General features: G+C 38.9%; 1 protein-coding gene and 1 pseudogene across 1 annotated transcript in view; both read left to right on the top strand.

Annotated features, from left to right (window-relative positions):
* The window catches only part of NUDT3 (nudix hydrolase 3), a 133,039-nt gene that overhangs the window by 95,255 nt on the left and 25,376 nt on the right, over positions 1-12,408 (top strand). The window lies entirely within an intron of this gene.
* On the top strand, positions 8,539-9,561 carry LOC129067395 (small ubiquitin-related modifier 2-like; annotated as a pseudogene).

The following is a 12,408-nucleotide window of genomic DNA, read 5'->3' as shown; positions in this document are numbered from 1 at the left end:
TTTTGGAGAAGTGTCTATTCAGGTCCTTTGCCCATTTTTTTAATTGGATTGTTTGGGTTTTCTTGATGTTGAGTTGATGAGTTCTTTACAGATTCTGGATATTAACCCCTTTTCAGATGTATCAGCATATATGTTCTCCCATTTAGTGAGTTGTCTTTTCATTTTGTTGGTTTCCTTTGCTGTGCAAAAACTTTTCAATTTGATGTAGTCCTGTCTGTTTGTTTTCTTTGTTTCCCTTGCCCAAGAAGATGTATCAGAAAAAAATATTGCTAAGAGAAATTTGTAACATCACTTTTTGAAGCATATAAGAAGAGCTGTTAATTTTCCAGTTTGTTGAGGTTTTTATTTGTTGTTAGAATGGAGTGGCAGCTTCTTAAGCTCCTTACATGCTGGATCAGAAACTAGAAGTCCCTTTTACTTTTAAATGACATATTTGAATAGGGTATTTCTTTTCCAGCCAGACAGTCTACTCATACACATACTCCCTATATAACAGAAAAAAATTAGCATTTCCTTATTGCCCAATTCTCATTTTGTTTAAACTTGTAATGTCATGCCCTGGCTGATATAGCTCAGTGGACTGAGCGGGGGCCTGCGAACCAAAGAGTTGAGGTTCGATTCCCAGTCAGGGCACATACCTGAGTTGCAGGGCCAGGCCCCCAGTAAGGGACACACAAGAGGCAACCACACACTGTTGTTTCTCTCCCTCTCTTTCCCCCTCCTCTCTGTCTAAAAATAAATAAAATATTTGAAAAAAAATTAAAGGATAAATAAATTTGTAATTTCAGGTACAGATTATCACTAAATTATTCTTGAAAACAGAGAAAATTATCATTTGTTATGTTGATAACCACCATATTGACAATAATTAAACTTAAGCTCAAAAATTTTTCCCGCTTTTATTGATCACAGCTATTTTTATTCTTTCTTCTAACCCATCCCCATGTATTCCCCTTTCTTGGGAATACATGAATGATTTGCCTAATTATAGATTCTTTGAAGAATAATCTTTTTCCTCAGGCCTCTTGACCTCAAGCATATGGTATTGTAGAGGAAAAGTCAAGTATCAAAAAAAATTTACTCATGTAAACACAGTAAAACTTTTCCTTCTTGAAACTCAGAAATATCACTGGAGTTTGTTTCTTACTTGGTGAGCCCTTTTGATAGGAATATTTGTATCTTTCCTTCAGATACAGAGCTTCAGGAAATTTTCTTTTTTTTTCTTCAGTTTTGTCCCACTTTCATCAGTTTAGCTTTTCTTTGCTAAAACTCCTATTACAAATAGATGCTTCTTGACTTTACAATGGAGTTATGTCCTGATAAACTCATTGTAAGTCGAAAATACTGTAAGTTGAATACACTTAACCTACTGAACATTGTAGCTTTTTAGCCTAGTATATTTTAAACAGGCTCAGAGCACTTACATTAGCCTACAGTTGAGCATTTATCTTTAGCTTCATCTCAAGTATAATTGAGCTTCATCTCAAGAGTAAATTGCCTTCCTCTTCTCACCAGAAGCAGAGACACAGGTGGGCGTTTTGTAGACATGATGATTGGATGCAAAAAAACAAAACACAATGTCTAAAAAATGCTGGCAACAATGCACTGTAGAATATTGGTTGTTTAACTTCATAATTGCATGGCCCAATGTATGGTTACTACCGAGTGCATATCACTTTTACACCATCATAAAGTATTCTTTAATCTCTTTTTATAATTTGATCTCTGCATTTTTACTTTGCATGCTTGAAGAATTCTTCAAATTTTGGCCCTCTGTATCTCCACTTTTTGCCATATTTAATTAGTTATTTATTCCCTTCTCTCAGGTTATTAGTTTTTAATAATAATGGTGATGTTATTTAAGAACTCTTTTCTACTTTTACGCTGTTTTCTAATTGTGACAGCTTGCCATTGTTTTCTAATTGTAATGTCTTGTTGAATCTTACTGAATAATGACTCATTTTTTTTTTCTTGTAATAACCCTATTTGTTGAATTAGCAGATTGGTTCCCTTTTTGAATTGCTGTTTTTTCATGTTTGAGTTTTCTCTGAGTGCTTGTTCTTTGAATGAAGTTTGAAATTGTTTAGTAGTTGTAACTGAAATAAAAACTTGCGGTGATTATAGATTTTTTTTAAGGAACCATTTCTTACTTGTGGCTGTCTTTGCTTTTCTCCAACTTGTATACCTCAGGAGTGACCACATATAAACTCATTAGTCTTGCCAGGACTCCTCTTCTCCATATCTGGCAGGGTTAGAGTTCTACTGACTACTCACTTCCTGCAGTGTGTCAGGAGCGATTACAATAGTGTCAGGGGACTGAGACAGAGGATTCCTTTACTTTCCACAGGTCCTGCCTATGCTTGTTGATACTTTTCCATTCACTCCACTCTTACTGCTAAGAGTCAAAAGTTTCAAGTATGTTGGTTGTTACAGGAGGAAATTAAAACTGAGGGAGTCAAATATATGTGCATAAAACTAGTATGTTTCTTCTTTAATTAGCTTTTCCTGAGTTCTAAAATTATATCAATTATATTTGAAACTATATCAAAATCTTATTTGTGCATAGTACATGATTCAAAAATAAAACACGACTGGAAGACTTAGAATGAAGAGAAACGTTAAGGAATTCCCACTTAGTAAAAACACACAATAGTTAATATCCTATTTGGTTGCATCACACTTTCATTGTCCCACTGAAGGTTTTGGCTAATTAGAAATTTTTTATTGAAAATCATTTTCCTTCCACCCTCCATGGAGGATCAGCTTACAAGGACAGGGTGGTGGTGCTTTGACATGGTCCGTAGCTGTCCACTGGGTGCACTGGCCCTGGGGTTTCCCAGGTGGTGTAGGCCAAAATCAGACCCAACTTGTATTTTGTCTGGGGCCTCCCTGCCTGAGCTGTAAAGCCATCTGAGATGGCTGCTCCTTGCACTGTGCTTGGAGATTCCCAAGCAAAGCCAAGCTGTGGATCTAGCCTTCTAGTTCCAGGCCTGGGGCTCACTGAGATCAGCCACTGCTTGTTTGAGAGGATTTAGGAAATAAGGGAGGAAGCATGAGGCAAGACCAGCCATTCATATGGAAAAGGAACCTGTGTGGGCCCATAAATTGGGCAGGGTGTAGTCTCTGGGGATCCCCAATTCAGGTCAAACAGCGTTAGGCAGGTTAAAGGAATCTTAGAAAAGGCACCAGTCTGCTGGCTCTGTGGGCGGAGGGCCCAGGAAAGGACAATGGCTTCTGCTTGCTTGGATGCCAGACACCTCAGCCTCCCTCTGCACACCCCTGGTGCCTTTCAAGCTGCTACCCTGGTGCTGGAGCCCAGGGGGAGTGAGTCTGAGTAGGTGAGTCTGTTTTGGGGTTCTTTAAGAGGAACTACTTGGGGCTTCAGAAGTTTCTTCCGACTCAATCCCCAGTGGTTTTTGCAGCCTAAAATTGCGGGGACTTATCTTCCTGGCACTAGAACCCTGGGCTGGGGGGCGCGTGGTATAGGGCTGGGACTCCTTGCTCTGGAGATAGTCCTTCTGAATTTTTTTTCTTTTTCTTTTTTAATTTTAATTTTGGCATGTATAGTCCTTTCTTAAGTTTATAGTTTTTGATCTTTTTCTTAGGTAAGTCTCTTTAACATTTTATATAATAAGGGCTTGGTGATGATGAACTCCTTTAACTTGACCTTATCTGGGAAGCACTTTGTCTGCCCTTCCATTCTAAAGGATAGCTTTGCTGGAGAGAGTAATCTTGGCTGGAGGTCCTTGGCTTTCATGACTTTGAACACTTCTTGACAGGCCCTTCTTGCCTGCAAGGTTTCTTTTGAGAAAGCAGCTGATAGTCTTATGGGAACTCCTTTGTAGGTAACTCTCTCCTTTTCTCTTGCTACTTTCAAGATTCTCCCCTTGTCTTTAATCTTGGCTAATGTAATTATGATGTGCCTTGGTTTGTGCTTACTTGGGTCCACCTTCTTTGGGACTCTCTGAGCTTCCTGGACTTCCTGGAAGTCTATTTCCTTGGCCAGATCGGGGAAGTTCTCTTTCATTATTTTTTCAAATAAGTTTTCAATTTCTTGCTCTTCCTCTTCTCCTTCTGGCACCCCTATGATTCAGATGTTGGAATGTTTAAAGTCATCCCAGAAGTTCCTAAGCCTCTCCTCATTTTTTTTGAATCCTGGTTTCTTCATTCTGTTCTGGTTGAATGTTTATCTCTTCCTTCTGCTCCAAATTGTTGATATGAGTCCCTCTTTCCTTCCCTTTACTTTTGGCTCCCTGTATATTTTTCTTATTTCACTTTGTATAGCCTTCACTTTTTCCTCTATTTTGTGACCATACTCAACTGTTTCTGTGAACATCCTGACTACCAGTGTTTTGAACTGTGCATCTGATAGGTTGGCTATTTCTTCATCACTTAGTTCTTTTTGTGGAGTTTTGATCTGTTTTCATTTGGTCCATATTTCTTTGTCCTGGTTCAGCTCTTAATGTTGTAAGGGACAGAGCCTTAGGTATTTGTCAGGGTGGGGCAACCCACTTCACTGCCTTGTGGCACTGTATGTGGGAAGGGGTCAGAGAAGAAACAATGCTACTCGCTTAGATCTTCCCCACTTTCCATTACTTCCCTTGCTTCCGACAAGTGGATTATGCCCTTTCAGGTGCTGATTCCCCACGTGGGTGGGCTTGTGTATGTTCAAGGACCCCCTGGGTCTCTCCAGTGGACTCTCCTGTGAGACTGGGAGTTTCTCCCAGTGCTGCAATCCCCACAGGTTTTTACAGCCAGAAGTTTTGAGGGTTTAGTTTCCTGTACTGGAACTCCGGTTTGTACAGTTTGTCTCACTCTCCAGTTGTTCCTCCCGGTTTATCTACACACAAATTTGCCAACTCCCATCTCCCACCACCTTGCCCACCCCAGTCAGGTATCTTTCCACACATCCTCTCTGCCCCAGCTGTCCATCTCCACTCCTCCTACCAGTCTGGATGAATGTTTCTTCTTTATCTCCTTGATTGTCAAGACTTCCATGCAGTTTGATTTTCTAGAAGTTCTGGTTGATTTTGTTTTTTAATTGGTTGTTATCCTTCTTTTGGTTGTGCGAAGAGTTTGTACCAATGCCTCCATCTTGGCTGGCCCGGCTCTGTCATTGAGGAATATACAGAAGGGATTAGAAAGGAATGTTGGCAAGGTCCATGATAAACGATCACTCTCTCCTGAATTTTTTATCCACCACAGGTGGATGTGGGACCAGCCCATTCTGAGTCTGTGCCCCTCCTACCAGTCTGTATGGATATGGTTTCTTTAATTCCACAGTTGTCAGACTTATATTCAACTCAATTTCTGTTGTTTCTGAGTGATGGTGGTTCTATATTTTAGTTGTCATTTTGTTGTGATTGTGCAAACAGGTGAGCCATGTCTGCCTATACCACCATCTTGGCTGGAAATCTATCATTTTTGTTAATTATATATTAGGTCCTTTATATTGAGCCTTTACTCTTTTTCTTTTCTTTTTTAGAGAGAGAAAAGGAGGTGGGGGAAGCAAAGAGAGAAACATCAATTTGTTGTCCTACTTATTTATGCATTCATTGGTTGATTCTTGTATTTGCCTAGACCGGGAATCAAACCCACAACCTTGGCATATCGGGACAACTCTCCAAACAACTGAGCTACTGGGCCAGGGCTTAAGCATTTACTCTAACTCTTTTCCAGCCATATTTTTCATCTCTTATGTTTTAGGGAGTTTTATTTACTTCTAACTCCTCTAATGTCTTAAGGATAACAATCATTTTTAAGTTCTAAGGTAACATATTTATTCTTGGTTGCTTTTGTATACCTTTTGTTCTTGTTTAGAGTGCCATAGCCTCTCAAATTTCTTTAAGGATAAGAACTAATTTTCTCCAAGTTTTTAAAAATTTTTCTTTTGACCAGAGCCAGTTTTCATTGACTTATTTTGATCTTTGTTTCCTTTTAGTGACTTTCTTTGGATGTCAGGGGATTCGTGGTTGTCCCATCACAGGCATGATTGAGGCAGTAGCAGCACTGAATGGGTAGATATATAGGCTCACCTGCATCAAAGTGTAGCGGTTGTGCCAAGGGCCTTTAAAGAATGCTACAATAGGAGGACTTTATTCTGGGGATGTTTATAGATATAGAAGCTATACTACATCCCAGTTTTTCTGCTTCAGTTTGAACCCTCAGAGTTGGCCAGGTGATAGGGCCCTGGCTCCAGGCCATGTTCCGTGTTTGGGATAGCTAGCTGTTTGGTATTTAGACCTTTGGTTTTCAGGACCCTTCTCACTTGCACTCTGTGTGTTCCTGCCATGTCCTATCCTGGAACCTCTCCAGTGTCTGAAAGCTGAGCTAGCTTCTTTTGCTTTTCTTCGCCTTTCAACCCTTATTTATCTCTCTGCATCTTGGAGTTTTTGAAATTGCTTTCCAGTTTTATTTCCCTACTTCCATTTTGATGGAATCTCAGGAAGAAGAAGAGGTTATATGCTTAGTCAATCTAATACTACATTTTTTAGTTATAATTTTTTATTTTTAGAGTATCTCTCTTTTCTTTCCTTTGACTCTGAAGCAATACTATAAATATTTTTCTTTTTCTAAGCCAGTGATTTTCAATCTTTTTCATCTCATGATACACATAAACTCATTACTCAAATTCTTTAGCACACCCAAAAATACATTTTTTGCTGATCTGACAAAAAAAAAAAGGTATAATTTTGATTCATTCACACCAGATGGCTGCTGTTTTGGCTGTTGTTATTTCTTTTTTTATTTGACAGTCTAATGGGAAAGAGGTCAGTGCTCCTGACTAATCAGGTGTTGCATCTTGTTTTCAATAGATAAAAAATTCTAAGTGGGTCATGTTTTTGTAAAAATTCAGTCATCTTTGCATGTGATTTATCTCAAACACTAGCAGCTTTTTAAAAGAATCACTCTTTAGTCAAAGGATTGATTTATATCCCTGGCTGGTGTGGCTCAGTGGACTGAGCGCCAGCCTGTGGACTGATAGGTTGTTGGTTCAGTTCCCTGTCAGGGCGCGTGCCTGGGTTGTGGGCCGGGTTCCCTGTTGAGGGTGCGCAACAGGCAGCCGTTTCATGTTTCTCTCCCACACTGGTGATTCTCTACCTCTCTTTCTCCTTCCTCCCCTCTCTAAAAATATATAAATAAAATACTTTTTTGAAAAGAATTGATATATATATTATTTTTTGTTTATTACTTATTTTATACTTACTAGGAGAACCTGATTTAAAAATTAGCTTTTACTGCAAATAACTGCTGCTAAGTTACCTTTCAACCCTTCCTTAAAAACTGGAATTTTTTTAAAAGATATCTTTTTACTAAGATTAACTGTCTGCATTATCACATAATTTAATGCTACCCATTGATGAATAGTTAATTCAGTGGCTTAGTGTAGAGATTAGAATCTGCCCTCTTAGAGAACATAGTACTGTATTTGAGCTGATCTGTGTTGTAACTCTGACTAGAGACTGAATTACTGGGATAGGTGCCAAGTGCATTCTGCTTAAATGAATTGAGTCCAGATGACTCTTCTGAAACAGTTGTATTTGCTTTCCCACCCAGCTCCACATTCCAGGAAAGGAGTTTTAGTCATTAGGAAGTATCACAGCTTACTTTTTCACTGACTCTAATACAATTCAGAGTGGTTTCAGCAAATACTAAATGTAACCCTTGCCTCTAGAGACTCCGCAATCTAACCAACAGCTACTGTTCCTGGGCAGGTCTAACTTATCTTGCTGAGGTGCCTCTTAACAATGTCCTTTTAATTCTCTGAACTTGCAAATGCAAACTGCCGAGCACAGAGCTTGTTTGCTACACAGGAAATAAATTTAAGGACTCTAATTACAACTCATCTTGAAGGGACCCTGTGTGGCTCAGTGAAAAACTAAGTTTCCAGGTTAAATCACAATAAATGTAACTTGATTTCACTTAAAGCTACTAATTAATAGACACACACTTGGCTTAAAAAAGAAAATAAAACTTGCCAAATGTTGTTTCCAAACACAATAATGCTGAATCACTAAGAATGTAGGGATGGAAACAAGTAAATCAGGCAAATATTAACCAGAAGAAAACTAAGATAATAATTGTAATATCAGAAAAATAGAATTTACGTGGAACATATTTAAAGGGATAAGAGGGACATTTAATGTTGATAAAAGGAACAACAATACCAAGACAAACAGCAGTCATGAATTTATGTGCACCTAGCAAAGCCTTCATCTATGGAGAAAAGTTGACAAGACTATCGCTGTACTGAAGACTTTAAAACATCTAATTCAGAAACTGATAGAAAAACTAGCAAACAGTAAGAAAAATAGGATTAACGCCATTAACAAAGTTGACCACATAGCTATATTGAGAGATAATCTTGCATCCAACAAAGAATATACAATTTTCTCAAGCACACATGGAAGAATTATAAACATTAACCATGTATTAAGCTTTAAAAGAAATAGTGAAAATCCCAATATATCAATTACATAGACTCTATGTATATTCTCTGACACAATGCAGTAAAATCAAAAATCAACAATTGGCACAACGTGCGCGCGCCCTCTCCCTCCTCCACCACTGCCGCCTCCTTCTTCTGCCGCTCCTGGTGCTGCTTGAGTGCTCCTTCGGTGCGGACCTGGTACCTCTTTTGTGAAGCGGTAGCTGAGGAGACTCCGGCGCTCGCCATGGCCGATGAAAAGCCCAAGGAAGGAGTCAAGACTGAGAAAAACGATCATATTAATTTGAAGGTGGCGTGGCAGGATGGTTCTGTGGTGCAGTTTAAGATTAAGAGGCATACACCACTTAGTAAACTAATGAAAGCCTATTGTGAACGACAGGGTTTGTCAATGAGGCAGATCAGATTCTGATTTGACGGGCAGCCAATCAATGAAACAGAAACACCTGCACAGTTGGAAATGGAGGATGAAGATACAATTGATGTGTTCCAGCAGCAGACAGGAGGTGTCTACTAAAAAGGGAACCTGCTACTTTACTTCAGAACTCTGTTCCTCCAGACCAAGAAGACATTCTCAATTAGAAAACTGCAATTTGGTTCCACCACATCCTGACTACTACAGTATAGTTTTCTCTATTCTTTCATTTTCCCTTTCCCCATTCCTTTATTGTACATAAAGTAACTGGTGTATGTACACAAGCATTTGCATTTTTTTTTAACTAAATGGCCAATGGTATGTTTTGATTGACATCACATGGAGATGGGATGGGGGAAAATAACTGGTTCTGTGAAGATGCCCCCTTTCTCCATTAGTGGCATGCTCATTCAGCTCTTATCTTTATATTCCAGTAAGTTATTTTGCTCTCACTGTTTAACAAAAAAAAGAACAACATAAAAACTCTTGCATACCTTGTTTGATTGGAGAATTTTAATGTTTTTCATTTATCATTGTAAAACCAAGGACAATTTTATAACTTTTTTGTATGTAGCTGTTATGTGTAGGGCAACCTGTCTTTAAGTAGGGATAAATTACTCTAAAAGAAATGAATCCTAGGTAGTTTTCCCTTCAAGTCAAGCGTCTTGTTGTTTAAATAAACTTCTTGTTTAAAAAAAAATCAACAATAGAGCCAGCTTGACAGAGTAATAAACATATTTGGAAGTAGGAAAAAATGTTCTAAATAATCCTTGAGTTAAAGCAAAAATCACAAAAACATTAGTAAGCAAATAGAGATAAACAATTATGAAAGCACTCTGTATCATGACTTATGAGATGCTGCTCGTTCAGTTCTTTGAGTCTTAGAAGCTTTTATTAGAAAGCAAAATAGACATTAAATGAACTAAGCAATCAATTCAAGAAGCTAGAAAAAAACAGCTGGGAACTGGGTGTGCTCAAAAAAGTAAAATGATGGAAATAACAAAGAAAAGGGCAAAAATTAATAGAGAAAAATAGAAATAATCAACAAAACCAAAAGTAGGTTATTTTTATTTGTCTAATAAAATAAATGAGCCTCTCACAGGACAGATAAAGGAAACTTTAAGAGAGAACGCAACAAATAAATAAGGAACAAAAAAGAAATAGCCAGAGACTTTGAAATTAAGAGAATGCTAGGAAGAGCTACAAAAAATTTTTTTGAAAACATTGATAAAAGTTTTTGAGGGGGGGGGAAACCCTAATTAAGAAAAATTAGAAAGCCTGTATATAGATAATTAATCCTTATGGAAATTCAGTAGTAATCATCCTTCTTCCCAAGAATAAGTACCAAGATCAGATTAGATGAATTTTACCAAAATTTCAAAAAATACTTATTCTTTTTTAATCCTCACTCAAGGATATGTTTAGAGAAAGGAAGCGGGGCAGGGAGAGAGAGAAACATCGATTGGTTGCCTCCCATGCACACCATAACCAGGGATCAAACCCACAACATAGGTATGTGTCCTGGCCTGACTGGGAATCAAACCTGCAACGTTTTGGTACCTGGTACAACACTCCAACCAACTGAACCACTTGACCAGGGCTATAAACACATATTCTTATCTTAATGAACTATGCTACAGAAAGATAACTACACACGTCTTGTAAGGCTAGTATAATCTTGATCAACGATCATCAAAATTTTCTGTAAAGGGCCCTGGCTGGTATGGCTCAGTGGATTGAGTGCAGATTTGTGAATTGAGTGCTGGTTCAATTCCCAGTCAGGGCACATTGCCTGGGTTGCGGGCCAGGTCCTCAGTTGGGGGTATGCGAGATGATGTCTCTCTCACACATCGAAGTTTCTCTCCCTCTCACCCTCCTTTTCCCTCTCTGTAAAAAAATAAGTACATAAAATTTAAACAGATTTTTACAAAATTTTCTGTAAAGGGACAGATAATAAATGTTTTAGATTTTAGGTCTTCCAGTCAAGATAGAAGCATAGGTAAACACGCTTCCTCTCTTCATGCAACCACAGAAAGAATTACAACTAAACCTCAAAACAAGTAACACCCAGAACTGTCAGAAAATCAAACTGTATTGGAAGTCCAACAAACAAGGATTTAAAGAAGTCACATTCATCCAGACAGGTAGGAGGAGTGGAGACTCAGGCGAGGAGACATGGTGTGGTGCAGAGAGGCGACGGCGGGGGCAGCAGCTTAAGGGGCAGTCCCACATTCACCTGTTGTGGGTAAAAGTCCGGAGGGATACCTTGGGAACAAGCAATCCCAGCCCCAGGCCAGACTGCACAGCCCAGGGTTCCAGCACCAGGAAGATAAATCCCCATAACTTCTGGGTGTAAAAACTAGTGGGGTTTGGGTCAGTGGAAAAAACTGCCAGATCTGCAGGAGATTCTGCTTAAAGGGCTGCAAGGTCTTAGAACACATGCAAACTACTCTGGGGTTCAGCACCATAGCAACAGCTGGAAGAGTGCAGTTGTATATGGAGAGTGGTAAAGTGACTGGAAACAGGGCTAGTGCCAAGCAAACCTCCAGAAGCCAGGCAGTGACACTGTCACCTGTCCGAGCCTTCCCCCCACACAGAGTAACAAAGCAGTGAAGTGGGTTGCCTCACCCTAGTGATCACCTAAGGCACCGCCCCACATAATTTACAGGTGCCTTTTCCACAATATGCCACGCTACTAAGACACAGAGTCAAAGCAGCTCTACCTAATAACAGAAACAAATACAGGGAGACTGCCAGATTGAGCAGACAAAGGAGAATGGCCCAAATGAAAGAACAGAACAAAATTTCAGAAAAAGAACTAAATGAAATGGAGATGCAGCGTTCAAAACACTGGTGATCGGGTTGCTCAGAGAGCTCATTGAGCATGGCAACAACATGAAGAAGTGAAGGTTGCATTAAGTGAAATAAAGAAAAATCTACAGAGAACCAACAGTGAAGCGGAGGAAGCAAGGATTCAACTAAACAATTTGAAACATAGAGAAGAAATAAACATTCAACCAGAACAGCAAGAAGAAACAAGAATTTTTTTTTAAATGAGGAGAAAATAAGACTCTGAAACATCTCCAGAAGGGTCAACATGCAGATCATAGGCATGCCAGAAGAAGAGGAAGAGCAAGAAATTGGAAACTTATTAGAAAAAACAATGAAAGAAAATGTCCCTAATTTGGCAAAGGAAATAGACATACAAGTCCAGGAAACACAGAGAGCCCCAAACAAGTTGGACCCAAAGAGGACCACACCAAGATACATCATAAGTAAAATGCCAAAGGTTAGAGATAAAGAGAGAATCTTAAAAGTAGCAAGAGAAAGACAGAGTTATCTACAAAGGAATTCTCATAAAACTATTAGCTGATTGCTCAAAAGAAAGTTTGCAGGCAAGAAGGGACTGGCAAGAAATATTCAGTTTCGAAAAGCAAGGACCTACAGTCTAGATTACTCTATCCAACAAAGCTATCATTTAGAATTGGACAGATAAAGTGCTTCCCAGACAAGGTAAAACTAAAAGAGTTCATCACCAAGTCATTAT

The sequence above is a fragment of the Pteronotus mesoamericanus genome, unplaced genomic scaffold, assembly GCF_021234165.1.
Source record: "Pteronotus mesoamericanus isolate MK-2021 breed Mesoamerican mustached bat unplaced genomic scaffold, CSHL_Meso_final contig_20, whole genome shotgun sequence".
NCBI lineage: Eukaryota > Metazoa > Chordata > Mammalia > Chiroptera > Mormoopidae > Pteronotus > Pteronotus mesoamericanus.
Note: the sequence above shows the minus strand (reverse complement) of the source record. Positions and strands in the feature narration are given on the sequence as shown.